The sequence below is a fragment of the Tamandua tetradactyla genome, chromosome 23, assembly GCF_023851605.1.
Source record: "Tamandua tetradactyla isolate mTamTet1 chromosome 23, mTamTet1.pri, whole genome shotgun sequence".
Taxonomy (NCBI): Eukaryota; Metazoa; Chordata; class Mammalia; order Pilosa; family Myrmecophagidae; genus Tamandua; species Tamandua tetradactyla.
In genome coordinates, this window is record NC_135349.1 from 38,540,285 (window position 1) to 38,555,242 (window position 14,958).

At 41.2% G+C, this 14,958-nt stretch overlaps 2 long non-coding RNA genes across 2 annotated transcripts in view; both read left to right on the top strand.

The window, feature by feature from the left end:
* The window catches only part of LOC143666628 (uncharacterized), a 161,056-nt gene that overhangs the window by 76,619 nt on the left and 69,479 nt on the right, over window positions 1–14,958 (top strand). The window lies entirely within an intron of this gene.
* Window positions 7,161–7,742, top strand: LOC143666629 (uncharacterized). The gene is made up of 3 exons (XR_013167704.1): window positions 7,161–7,257; window positions 7,419–7,572; window positions 7,667–7,742. It is a non-coding gene; the product is annotated as an uncharacterized LOC143666629 (long non-coding RNA).

Below are 14,958 nucleotides of genomic sequence, written 5' to 3' on the forward strand. Positions count from 1 at the left end.
CAGCAACAGATGAGGTTCACACGCCATTGGCTCATGTCCACAGCAATAGATCTAGGCACCTTCACCTGGCCAAGTTGACAGTCAAATCTAACTACCACATCTTGTAAAGCTGATACTCCAAACTTTCTGTCTCCATCTGGGACTTGAAATGGAACTTCAAAGCCATAATGAAATGGTTTCCTTACAGCCATGCATATAGATGTTCCCAAATTTGCCTTTTGCCTAGAGGATGTCCAATTTCAAACATAACAACTGTAAAGTGCTGCAGAATGGGCTCAGCTTCTCAGTATTGCTGTTCACGTGATTCTGACCAGTGGAAGATGCCACGAGAAACTTAGGATACTGGAGTTGTTGACTCCTTCTCAGACATCTTGTGGAGTTGGACATTCAGGCCTGAATGAACCTAAATTTTGTGGCCCAGCTGTTCACAGGTTCTGGGATTTCATTGGCATTTATGGACAAATAGGCTTGATAAATGCTGCATGCTATAAGTATTTCCCTCTGGGAGTCCCACTGCATGCTGTCATAATTAAGGCTTTGATAAGTCCTGCTAACCTTGTTTAGGCCAGGATTTCCTAAATTTTCATTTGACTGCCTAATTTTATTTTTCCCTTTGTGGACACCTTACATCATAAATTTGGGAAATGATGCCATAAGTTAAATTTGATATTCACGAAGAATCCTCGTCTGGTATTACCTCCATTTGATGAACAGGGAAGCCCAGAGAAGGTAAGTGACTTATTCAGGGTCACATAGCTAGGATGTGACAGAATCAGAACCAGAACCCTGGTCTTCTAGTTCCCAATGAAGCACTTTATTCTCTGTCCCAGGCAGCCCTGAAATCCACCTCCCTGCTGGAGAAATCCTCAGTATACCAATCTATTCTAATTAAACCTCCCCAAACTTTCATACAACGTGTTTACTGTAGCATCATTTATTAGGAAAAATACTAAAAAACCCTGAATGTCCAACTAAAGGGGAACAGTTAATAACCACGACACTTCAAACGATGGAGTGTTAATAGGGTATAAATAACATGCACGAAACATAGGAACATGAGATAGTACATACAATGTAATGTGCAATGGGGTGGGGAAGACAGGATGGCAACCACGTAAATCAAACACATGACATAAAAAAAGAATAAAGTGCACAAAAAGCAACATTTGTCTCTAGATGGTAGGGGTGTTAGTTGAGGTACACTGAGAAGCAGAAACCAAAGCAGGATTAATCACACAAGAAGTTGATTGGGGGAAATGCTTATGAATGACAAAAGAGCAGGGGTCATCAGGGTGAGCCCTAGACCGATGCAGGTTTGACCCCTGTGAAAGGATGGGTGGGAGGGGAGCTCAGTAGGAAGAGTCTCAGGATTCTGCACAGCTCTGAGAATGCTTTGGCTAGGCTAATAGGGAGTTCTTGGAACAAATGTGCCTGTTGGAAAAATCCTATATTTGGCAGCAATAACCTGGTTCTAGTATTCCTGCCATGCTCAGTCACTGGCTGGGAAGACCTGGGGGAAGTGTGGCCTGGCACAAGAACCTCGGTGGGTCCAGAGGTGCAGCAGCTGGAGGCTGGAGCTCTGTTCCCTTTAGAAGGTACTTTTGAAGGAGAATCTGAGCAGGGAACCTCCATGGCCACCAGTGGTATTATTGGTGATTTTTAACCCTCTTTCAATTCTCTTTTTTTTTGTATGCTTATGGCGGGGGTCACATTTCATTCTTTTTCCATGTGAGTATTCCCTTATTGCAGCAATGTTTGCTGAATTTTTTTGTTTGTTTTTTTTGTTTCTTTGCTTTGCTTGCTAGCTTGTTTGGGGAGTGCATGGGTTGGGAATTGAACCCGGGTCTCCCACATGGCAGGTGAGAATTCTACCACTGAACTACCCTTGCACCTCCCCCCTTTTCTATTTTTGTATGGCAAAATGCCCATTACAGTAAGCGTGAGTGTTCCTTTTATTATTAGAAAAGAAACGCAGGCAACTCTTATATTCTGAAAAGGAAACCACAACATTCAAGATGATGGCAGCTAATGATGCTTAATAATTTGGCACAGTTCAGGCCTGATGTCTGCGCTGTGGAGAAATGAATCCTTGGTCCCATTTCCTTTCTTTAACTTGTTCAGCTGCAGACATGTTATTATAGCAGACTCATTTGGTGAGAGGTCATTCATGGTGGCTTTGAGAAGCTTAAGTCTGTGGGCTGCCTCTCTCCCTACTTGAGCACCCATATTTTCCTATTCCTGAGCCCCTTGAAGGTGGGCTGAGTCATTTGAACAGAAGGGGCCTGCCCATCGATCTCCCTATGACAGGAAATTGTAACAGCTGCCACATGATGGATGGAAGGACTTTGCCAGGTTCATCTTCCCTGATTTACTGCCCATCACTTCATCCATTTTGGAAGGGACACTGAGTAGAAGTGAATGGTTTAACATTTTCAGAAAATGAGTTTTGGTGTTCACAACTACAGAGGAAGGTAGTTAAGACCAGGAATGGAGGCTTAAACACTCTACCTATTGTTTTGCAGTTTCTCTAAATACTCCGTGGTTGTAAGGTCCACGAGGGAAGGAGCTTGTTGGCTACTGATTATACTTCAACCCCCACTTCCCACTCATGCTTGGCTATCAGTAGGTACTCAATATTTTGTTCATTGAATTAGAAGATTGTCTAAAAGTTAGCAAATAATACACAGAATCCATGCACTTCTAATTTGGCAAACATTTACTGAGGATCTGTTGAACTTGGTCCTGTTCAACGTTGTGTCTGCCTCTACTTCAACCCATCAAGACTCTAGAAAATTTGTTTCTTTACAGCTTTCCTCATGCTTCCTATCACACTGTCATTCCTTTGGGCTGTAATATCCATGCCTCCTGAGCTGCCTGACTTCTAGGCCATAACTTCCATAGTTTTTTGTTCATTCCACCTTCTCTGGGCATCTAGACTTTAGACACAGTGCCAGGTGCTTGATAGGCAACAATGAATAAGACAATATTCAGGTCATCCATTGCTGCCTAAAATACCACTCCAACGTGTGGTGGCTGGAAACAAATATTTATTATTACCTCTAGATTACTTACTGACTGGGTTCAGTAGGTGGTTCTCATTTTGAGTTGTTAATGCTTTTGTAATCAGATAGCTGCTGGGACTGGAGTCATCTGAAGGCTGGACAGGGCTGGGCATTCCAGATTGCTCAAACACATGTCTGGTAGTTGACACTGACTATTAGCTAGGAGCTCAGTTGGCGCTTTTGACTGCCAACTTCATGTGCCCTCTCCATTCAGCTTGGGCTTCTCATAGCATCATGGCTGGGTTCCAAGAGTGAGTGTTCCAGGACAAAAGAAGTAGAAGATGACAGTCTGTTAAAACCTGGACCAGAAACTGGTGTAGTGTGATTTCCACCACATTATTCAACAGGTCAAAGTAAACACAGAGTTCATCAGATTCAAGGGAGAGGAAATAGATCCTACCTCTTGATGGTATGAGTGTCAAAAAGTGTGTGACCTTTTGAAAATGGCCGCATATGGTCTCTGCTTTTAAGGAGTCTGGAATTAATATAGAGATGGTGATGAAATCTAAAGTATGCAAAATAATGGCCACCCAACTATATTGGATCCTAATCCCTGGAACCTGTAAATGTTAGCTTATAAGAAAAAAGGGGCTTTGCAGATGTGGTTAAATTGAGGATGTTGAAATAGGGAGATTATCCTGGGTTATTTAGGTGGTTCCTAAATCCAATTACAAGTAAGCATGCCAGAAAGTTCACTGTTTGGAGTCTGATGAAGGATATTTTTCTTTTAGTTCAGAACTTGGATCCTCCTTCAGCCATGATCTGTGTCTCATGGCTACTTTTTTGATAGGTGAGCCTGATTATTTCACATCCTAGGTATCTCATACTGCTCTGGATCTTCCCAAGATATTCTATGCCTTCAAAACAGGACCCAACAATTGTAATTCAAGGGGGTGAGGCTTGGAGACAAGTGAAAACCTGTATGCCCACCACCCAGATCAAGGTCTAGAACTTTTTAGCTCATTTGAGCCTCTTCCTAGTCAATACCTCTCAAAGGTAACCTTATTCTGAATTCTTTCTCTTAAAGGGAAATTTGCCTATTCTTGAACCACTTATAAATGGAATCATATTTATGTATCTTTTGCATAAACCAGTTCAGCATTGTTTGTGAGATTCACCCATGTTGTTGCATGTAGCCATAGTTCATTTTTTAAAAATTACTGTGTAGCATTCCATTGTATAAAGAAATTATAGTTGATGGACATTTGGGCTGTTTGCAGTTTATGGCTGTTATAAAGTTGCTATAAACATTTTCCTATCATACCTTTTGGTGGATATGCGTATTAACTTCTGTTGGATACTAGTTTTTGGGTTATAGGGTAGATGTATACTTAGCGTTAGTAGTTACAGTTAGTTTTCCAAAGAAGTTGTGCCAATCCACACTCCACACTCCAACAAACAAAGTGTGAGAGCTCCAGTTGCCCCTTATCACTCGATATTGATATTAATATCCAACTGGCCCAGTATTACTTATTGAAAGGACCATCTTTTCTCATTGACTCATAGTGGTGCCTTTGTTATAAATTTCATACTTTCTTTTACGTTTCATTGGCCCATTGTTCTATCTCTGTGGCATTTTCATACTGTCTTAATTATATAGCTACAACAAGTATTGGTATTTGGTAGCATAAGCCCCCAGCTTTGTCTTCCTTCAAGATTATCTTGGCTATTCATGGTTCTTTGCACTTTCATATAAATTTTAGAAACATTTTCTCAAAACAAACAAACAAACAAAAAACACCGCTGGGATTGTGCTTGTGCTGACACTGATAAGTCTGAAAATAACTGGAAAGAATTTCCATCTTCACAATATTGAGTTTTCCAATCCTTGGCCTTTGTTACTTGCAGCCATTTATTTCAGTTTTTAAAAAGTTTCTGTCAGCAGCATTTTGTACTTTTCAGTATAGGGTCTTTTCATGTCTTCCATTAAGCTTATTCCTAGGTATGTGATAATTTTTGATGCTATCATAATGAAATTTTTTTTACTTTTTCTAATTGTATGTTGCTAGTGTTTAGAAATACAGTTTATTTTTAGATTGACTTTGCCAAACTTACTAATTTTGATGATTTGACTACATATTCTTTGGGTTTGTCTGCAAACAATGTTGTCATCTATGAATGGTGACTGTAACAGCGAAGTCCAATTCCTAGATTCCAGCCCCTCCCCCGCCCCAGTATAATGTTGAATGGTATTGATGCTAGTGAAAATCCTTGCCATGTTCCCAACCTAAGGGGAAAACCTCTGTGCTTTTTTTGAATGAAAAGTTGATGTAAAGGAACATCATGATGAACGAGGACATTCTCGTATCTTCTGGAAAACCACCACGGAAGCCATTATCCTTGGTTGAGGTTCCAAGTAGAATTCTTTTTTAAATTCAATTCCAAGGAAAATCATTGTCCCTCATGATTTATAGCTGTCCTCCTTTTTGTTGAGTGATGATATTCATGCTATCTTCTACGTTTTCTTTCATTTTTTGTCTTGGCTGTCAGGAAGCTCAAAAATAACCTGAATGCTCAATCATAATAACTACATTAGGTGAGGTTCTTTATGTATTTGTTATATTGATAAGTTTCCTTTTCTCTTGCCATTTTCATGTGTCTTCTATGACAAGCCATCACAAATACTATTTTTTCCCCCAAATAAATGGGGACAAATTTATCCTAGGTGAATGTTGGCTTTGTTTTGTGGATCAAATGGTGATATTAATGGATGGACATGAGCTTTATGAACTGGAAAATGCTATGTCCATTATTAAGTAGTGGAAGAACATACCTGTATTTGACTTTAACAATCACACACTTAAGCCTCTTTGTTTATCCCCATGGCTCTGAGTTGCATAATCAAGCTACACATAGCCTCTAATGTCTCCCCTGGCTCTCCCAGCCACTCAGAGCTTATTCAGCCCCCTGTGTCCAGGATGACCTTTTCTACCTTATATTTCTTTTGGGCAGTGGCCATCTATTGTTTACCTTCAGCAACCCATGCATCCATATGTTGAAACGGCACTATTGAGCACCTACTGTTGTATATGTGTCAGATGCCTGCTCAATAGCCCCTCTCCCTTCTACTTTGCTCAAAGTACCCTGATTTTGCTCATGTATCAGGTGTTCATATACCCAGAGAAGGTGGGCCCTTTCCTTCCCCATGTCCCGGGCATGGGCCTCAGTTGGTCTAAGCCCGTCACACACATCCCCTTTCCTCTCAGCAGTGCTTGGATAGCATTGGGCACGAGACCCTCTTCTCAGCAGTGCACTGTAAGAATCGCAAAAACTCCAAAGCCCCGAAGACATTATTGTGTTAACCTGCCCGGGCTACCTGTGCTTGGACTTCTTGTGAAAGGTGTCATGATGTGTCATTTGAATCGCTTTTAGTTCAACTCTTGTTACTTGCAGCCAAAAGTATCCTAATCAGTTGTCTTAGTATGGGTTCTCACAGAAGCACAGAAAAGGATTCAAGTGCAAATAATTTATTGGACTAGGAAAGGCAGGGAAAGGGGAAATGAGGCAGGGAGGGATGGCAGCCAATAAACGGTGCATTATCAGGTCAGTTGTCATTGTGGGGTCACAGAGGTTAATGTCCCTGGGGAAATACGGAAAATGTCATAGAGCATGAGTTGGCAAACTGCAGCCCTGTTTTTTATAAAGTTTTGTTGGGATGCAGCCATGTCAATTTTCTTATGTATTGTCTATGGCTGCATGTGTGTTGCTACAGCAGAATTGAATAGCTGTGGCAGAGACTATGTGACCTGAAAAGCCTAGAATATTTACAATCTGACCCTTGCAGAAAAAATTTTCTCACGTTTGGTATAGAACATGCACCCCACAGTTATTCTAAGGATGATGGAGCCGGAGTATTTATATACCACTCTCAACAGTCACTGGTTGAGTTTTACTCATGGGCATGTGTTAATTCCCCAGTACTTCTTTTTAAAAAAATTTTTTGGGGTTAATACACAAATTATTGGGGTTAATACACAAATTTTTGGGGATATATACAAATATATATCACAAAACTTGCCATTTTAAGTGTGCAATTGTTGCATTAATTAATATTTTACCATGTTCCATTACCTATCTTTTTCATCACCCAAACAGAAACTGTGTACCCATTAAGCAACAGTGGCATTGAACCAGCTCCTGGTAACTCCTAACCTACTTTCTGTCTCTGTGAATCTGCCGATTCTAGATATTTCATGTAAGTGGAATCATACCATATATGTCCTTTTGTGTTTGACTCACCATGATATCTTCAAGGTTCACCCGTTATACTGTATATCAGAATTTCATTCCTTTTTATGGTTGAGTGTTATTTCATTATATGGGCATACCACATTTTGTTTATCCATTCATCTATAGATGGACCCTAGGGTTGCTTCCACCTGAGTCCCCAGTACTTCTGATCTGCTACATGCACAGATGGAGTGGGTTCCAGCCACCAGAGAAGGCTCTCAAAAAGACATGCAGGTATTTGGCACTTGGAACTGAACAGCTATGGACTCTTTAGAGTTGTGTAAGTAAGGCCCAGGCTGGATAATACCAAAAGTTACTGTTACACCAATGCATGTGCAACCAGAGGTAACTGAGAAAAAACTTCTGCCCTCCAGGACTCCTCTGCTCCACGAGAAGGTTGGAAACTGCCTTAAAAAGTAGAATAATCCAGGACTCTCTTGCTCCTCAAAGATCTAGGTAAAATTTACTCAGGTTCCCCTCACAGCCTGTGGAAGCCTGCATAGCTTGTCTGTTAATTTGTGGGGAGATCTTCTCAGGGTACCATCTGTTTCTGGCTCCAGTACCCCCCAGCCTGTCTCTGTTCCATCCACATGAACCCAACTGCAGAACTTGGCCTTTCCCCAGTGTCCACGGGAAACCTTTCCACAGCAGTGTTTGTGAGCTCATGGGACACCACTGAAGATTAAAGGCTTTAGGATGGGATGCTTTTCTGGCATACATAGGCTTCTAGAGTCTTCTTTTCTCTCCTCAGCTCTGCACTCCCTGCCCCCAACCCCTATGCCTCCTTTTGTCCTTCTATTATTTGGTTGAGTGCTCTCCAGCTCCCACCACCAAATTTCCTTTCCCCAATGCTTCTAGGGCTTCAAGGGACTCATCATTGAACAAGGTCAAAAAGAAAAAAGAAAAAAAGAAAAGCAAACAAACAAACAACCATTTTATATCTTTTTCCTCTAGACAAATACATGCTTCTTATTTGCAGCATCAGGTGAGGCCCTCTTTGGAAACAGTTTCCTGTGTTGTGTGATTCTGCCAAATCTTCAAGTTTTACCTCTTCCTTTGCCAGGTGGGTTTCAGGACCTAGCACAGTCAAATGCTTGGAGTAGAGTTTTAGCATACTCTGCTTCTGTTTTGCTTTATAAAGTGGAGACCATGTGTCTAACCTAGTACTATGTTAGCTCTGTACAGCATGATATCATTACGTTGAGTCAATTTCCTGGTACTGTCTGTCTTGTTTTCCTGCTAGCTAATTAAATAAGGCATCTAAATATAGTCTAAAAGGTTCCTCTGACAAAAAAAGTTCCCAATAATTTTTTAGGTCTTTGCTTGCAAAAAAAGCCCACCTATTTTGGTAAGCAGTTGGAGGACAAGTAAGAATTGGTTAAAAATAAGGAAACTGAATCAAGTTGAGCAAATGCTACAGATTAATTGTGCTTGAAAAAAATCTAACCAGCAAATATCCTTACTGAGGGCTGGCTGTCCCTTCCATGCAAGGAAGATTCCAGTTCAGTTTCATCACTTATGCTAAACAAATTGGGAATACAGGAATGCAATTTTAGTTTTATACAAATTGTTCATTTTCATTTCTCTCAAATGCTCTTTTTTTTTCTCAATTCATGTAGAAGTGAGGTTAGACAATTAAAAGAAGAGGTTAGACAATTTGAACATTTTACGTATTTTTTTATTCCTTTCCATAATGTCTCTTAGTTTTCCTAGTCTGGTGTCAGCATTTTATCCTCCACACTACCTGTGTCTTTGCCATACATTTTTTTTTTTGCATTTAAAATGAGAGATTACTTTTAATTGGAATCCCCTAGGTATTAGAGAGGAAATATCTTCTCCATTTCCTTTTTTATTTTAGCTCAGAAAATCAAAGACATGTCTCTTTCAGGCTTTGATATCAAGTCGAACTGCTGAAAAACAATGGGGCCCAGTAAGCTGAATTAAAAATAAACACCACAGCCAGGACTTATGACACAATTTGCAAAATGAAAATGCAATATTTCTTATTAAAAAATTTATTGAGAATTTCAAGACAGTGACAGCAGAGCACAGGGCTCCTTGCGACTGCACAGGTTGCAAAGTGGTGGTCCATGTTTTGCAAAAAAATGCTTTAAGTTCTCAGGCTGTGAAATGAATGTGATCAAAGAGGATGCAGCTTGCATTGAGTTTGGACATTTAGTTTTGTTGCTTATGTGAATATGACATGGAAGATTTTTTTGAATAACATTTCTCCAATTCTTATTTATGCTTTGTACTTGCGTATTATTATATGCCAGTGGTTTTGCCCCATAGGAGACATTTGACAATGTCTGCAGACATTTTTGGTTGTTGCAACTTGTAGGGGTAGGTGCTGTTGGCATGTAGTGGGTAAGCTCAGGGATGCTGCTAACCATCCTACAATGCACAGGACAGTCCCTGCAACAGAGAATTATTATTATTTTATTATTTAAATAATAATTTTTATTTCAGAGAGTTATTCAAGTGTGAATAGTGCTGTCTGAGAAACCCTGCTACATGCTACATCTTGGGTTTGTACCTACATTCTCTGGATGTGAAATCAAAGGCCGAGGGAGGCTTATTATTATTAGCAGTAAGATTTCTTTATACTAAAAACAAACAAACAAAAAAACTCACCCCTCTTGTTTCAGAAAGGAACAGTTCGTATAATTTCTAAAGATACATACAACATAAAATAACTAAGAAATCAGTGGAAATGTGTTTTCAAGGACATATTGTAGATTGAAGATAAATATTCTGGCCTAAATTTGTCCGGTGAGGTTAATGCTTTTGTGTTGGGCCAAGTCAGCCTCCTTTTAGTGGTTAGTGTCTTGTCTCCTTCCTGATTTAGAAAAGGCAAACCCACTTGCTGTCATGAAAAATACCTTCTAGAAGCTACCGGGTAATTGGGTGATATTTCTGGATTTGTCTCCCTGTCTAATGTACATCAGTTAAACTTTTGACTCTTCAGTGCTTTCTGGAGAAAGTAATAATCGGAAACTAAATCGACTTGGTTTTTTTCCTCCCCCTTTTGCCCCATATTTGTAAAGATTAATCTTCAGTAGCTATGAGCGCCAGGTGATTTGCAGAAACTGCAGGCGCTTTATCAATATCACCCTGGCCTCCATTGATCAAACCCTCATTTAGGCACTCGCTGCTGTTTGCTGGAAGCAGCCCAGGGACAAGGAAGGAAGGGAAAAGGCCACCTCAGGTGGCCAACTTGCTTTGGAGCTGATGCTGTTTCCTGAGATGGGCTCCAGAAAGGCTATTTAGATAGAAGTCTTGAGGCTGGTCAAGGGGTTTTACTGTGTGGAAATAAATCCTGAGAGTGGCAGATCTGAGCACAGCGTTGGGTCACCTGGCCTGGACAGCTTGTTTCTCTTATTGGCCTTGCCACCTTGTATTCACTCTGCATGTGTTTTTGACCTTTGGGAGGTCTGCAAATGAAGATGACGCATCATCATCTTGTTGGAGTTGTTTGCATGTATTCAAAGGTCAAGTGACATGTTACTTATCATTTTGGGGTCCCCTACTATATATTGACATGTTACATAAATGAACTCTTCAGTTTTCTTACCTCTCTGCGATGGCTCCTCACTGCTTCTCTAATTTGATTTATGAAACCCTGCTTAATGGGATCCAGTTTGCCATCACATCCTCACCATTCACCACCTTCCATTTTACCTGCTCCATACCAGCCATGCTGAATGTCTTTCTGTTTCCTGAATTGGCTTTGTGCACTCTCACCTCTGGGCCTTTGCACATGCTGTACCCTGGACTTAGAACTTTTCACTTTTAATCCTTCATCCTCACTAGTGTCTTACCTGGGAATGACAGGATTGCCTGCAGCTGCTATATCAGGAAACCCTACTATAATGGCTTAAACAGGCAGGGTTTTGCTTGACTTGAACAATAATTAGCTCAGCAGTAAGTAGACCATGGCTGGTAGAGTGAGCCAGAGATGCCATCAGGGGCCCCAGCCTTTATATCTTCCTCCTCTGCCACGCAGCTTCCATCCTCGTGGCTGCAAAATGGCTGCTTCACCTCTGGGCATCATGTCAACAGGCATGGAAACTGAGGAAGAGCAAAGGACCAAAGGACTACAGGTATGTTCTACCATCCCTTCATTGGTTAGAACTATGCCAGGTGGCGAATCTTAGCTGCAAGAGATATTAATGGAGGGAGGTTTTTAGGTAGATATATTGGGAAAAAATAGGATTCTGTTAATAAGGAGGAATTGGCTATGGAGGAGACAATTTCTCACATCCTTCAGTGCTCAGATTAGATGTTCAGATTAGATGGAACTCAGCTGGGAGGCCCCCCCTGAACTCTCAAGTCTTGCTTTGGGATGTACAGTGTGCTATGCAGTCTCGTAGGTGGCCATGATAAGGAGGCCCTTGTCTGCCTTGAGCATAGTTATATCCCTGGTACCTGACATAGTGACAGGTATGTAGTAGATGTTCAATAAATGCTTGTTGAATGAATGCAAGAGCCTGTATTTCTCCCCATTCTGCAATTGACACACTGAGGTTTAGAGAAGAAATCACTTGCCCAAAGAGACACTTTTCGTTAATCCCTTCATTTAGAAATGTCTATTGTGCACCTACAATATGCCAAGCCTTATTCTAGACACTTAGGGCACATCAGTGGACAAAGCAGAAAGAATTCCTGCACTTGGGGTGATTTTTCCCCACTTTTTACCATGAACAATTTCAAGTACACAGAAGAGTTGTATAGGTAAGACCTGCACACCTACTACCTAGGTCCTATCACTGCTTGGGGTACTTTGATTCTAGTGGAGGAAAGAGGGTTATAAACAAAAGAAGTAAATTATATAACATATAGAAGGTGGCAGCTGCCGAGGGACCATAAAGAGCAGGCAAAGGAAGGGGTTTTGGATGCGCAGTTGGGAGAGGTGGTGGCCAGGCCTGACCTCGCTGAGATTGGGACATTTGTTGAACATGTGAAGGGGTGAGGGGGTAAGCACATGCATAACAGAGGGAGAAGCATGTGGGGTGTGAGGGAGGAAGAGCCAAGGGCAACCTGGTTCTCCCGAGATGGGGAGGACCAGGTTGGGGAAAGATCTGGAGCTTCGTTTTGGACATGTGATACCTGAACTACTCATTAGCAGAGTGGGATTTGGACCCTAGGCTTCTCAACCCTTCCCATTTCGCCACATCTCTCTCTCCATCATTTAAGGACAAGGCGACCAACTGGTCAGGTGAAAAGAGGACCCAGGACACAAAGCTGAAGAGCTCTAAGGATACACTTGTATTTTACATGGACAGGCTATGCAACCACGGAGGTGGAAGAAGTGAGATGCAGATCTTATTTCCTCAAGCAGCCATGGTGTGGCAATGTTAGAGGCTCCCAAACTGGAAAGCAGCTGGGGGCCCTTTTGACCGAACAGACCAGTGGTCACCTCTGTCCTGTGAGGCTCTGGTTCCCAAGGGCTCTGACAGGCTTTTATCACCTGTTTTTGTGAAACCCCAATAGCTTCCCGTCACCCGGTGATTATGGAGCGGTTCTCCTCTCTATGTTATCGTCAGATTCTGCACATCATTTTTAAAAAGTGTTAATTTTATTGAGATATATTCACACACCATACAATCCATCTGAAGTAGACAATCAGTGGTTCACAGCATCATCGCGTTGTTGAGCATTCATCACCATGAGCGCATCATTCTGTAGTACTTATCTCAGTACTTTGCCACTAGCCCCAATTTCTTCAAATGTAAAATGGGCATCATCATAATACCTTTCTCACAGAGCCATTGTGAAGATTAAATGAGTTGATTCATGAAAGTTCTTAGTACAGTACCCAGCTCATAGAAAGGACTCAATAAATGTTAACAATTAGCAACAGTGTTCAGACCAAGTGAGTCCATATGTCCATATGTCATCCAGTACACCTTCACTCATTTACCACTGTGAACCATAAATGCTATCATTATACTGATTCTGTGTATGGGAAGACTGAGGCTTCGGATAGAGCACCTGTCCCAGGCTATAAATCTAATAAGTGGTGGAAATGGGATTTGAACCCAGGCATTTGGATGCTTGCGGTAGGCAGCTCCAAGATGTTTCCTGGAGATCCTCACCTCTTGGTATTCACAATTCTGTGACTAGTCTAGCTGCCATGTTGTGGGGAAACCCAAGTGGTCCTGTGGAGATGTCCTCATGGCAAGGACCTGAACCTTCTGCCAACAGCCAGCCAAGGCCAACAGACATGTGCATGCACCATCTCAGGTGCACCCTCCTGCCCCTGTCAAACCTTCAGATGATGGCAGCTTTGGTTGATAATTTGCCTGCAACCCACTGAGAGATTCTGAATCAGAGCCACCAGCTAAGCCCTTCTGAATTCCTGACCCTCAGAAACTGCATGAGATAATTAATGTTTGTTGTTGTTTTTCTCTCAAACACCTTCTCTTCCCCTCCTTTCTCATCCCATGGTTACCTCTAATCTACTTTCTGTCTCTGTGAATTTGCTATTTCTAGTAATTTTTTAAAGTGATATAAGATTTGTCCTGTACTTTGCTCTTCTCATTGAGCATAATGTTTTCAAGAGTCTTCCATTGTACACCATGGCTTAGAGCTTTATGTTTATTTATGGCTGAGTAATATTCCATTGTGCATATGTACCATATTTTGTTAATCCATTTATCTGTTGCCAGACATTTGCATTGTTCCCACTTTTGGTCTAAACATTGGTGTTCAAGTAATTGTTCAAGTCCCTGCTTTTAATTCTTTGACAGTATATATGTAGAAGTGGAATTGCCAGGCCATATGGCAATTCTATATTTGTCTTTTTGGGGAACCACTGTATTGCATCCCACCATGGCTGCACCATTTTAATTCTCACCAATGATGTATTAGTGTTCCAATTTCACCACATCCCTCTAGCACTTGCTATTTTCTGTTTTGTTTGATCATAGATACACTTATGGGTGTGGAGTGGTATCTCATTGTGGTTTTGATTTGTATATCTCAAATGGCTAATGAGGTTGAGCATCTTTTATATGCTTATGGACCATTTGTATATCTTCTTTGGAGAAATATCTATTTAGGTGCTTTGCACATTTAAAAAATTGGGTGGTTTGTCTTTTGTTGTTGCATTGTAAAAGTTCTTTATATATTCTGGATACAAAGTCTGTATTAGTCAGGGCTTTCTAGAGGAACAGAACCAACGGGAGATATCTGTAAATATGAGATTTATAAAGGTGTCTCATGCACCTGTGAGAATGAAAGAGTCTGTATCTGTACGGCAGGCTGTGCAGTTGGGAACTCCAATCAAGAGTCTCGACCAACTACACAGGAGAGGCTCACTGGCTGAGGAAGCAGTGAAAATTCTCTCTTCTCCCTTAAAAGTCTTCAACTGATTGGATCAAACCCAACTGGTTGGATTATATTGCTTGAGATGTGTTCTTGGTTGATCATAGATGGAATCAGCCACAGCTGCAATCAACTGACTTTTAATTAACCAGCCTTCTAGTTTATCAACCAGCCATGAAATATCCTTGCAGCAATGATGAGGCCAGTGCTTGCCTGTCCAGACAACTGGACATCATCACCTGGCCAAGTTGACACCAGAACCTAACTATCAAAAAGCCCTTATCTGAGATATGGTTTGCACATTCCCTCCCATTCTGGAGGCTGTCTTTTCACTTTC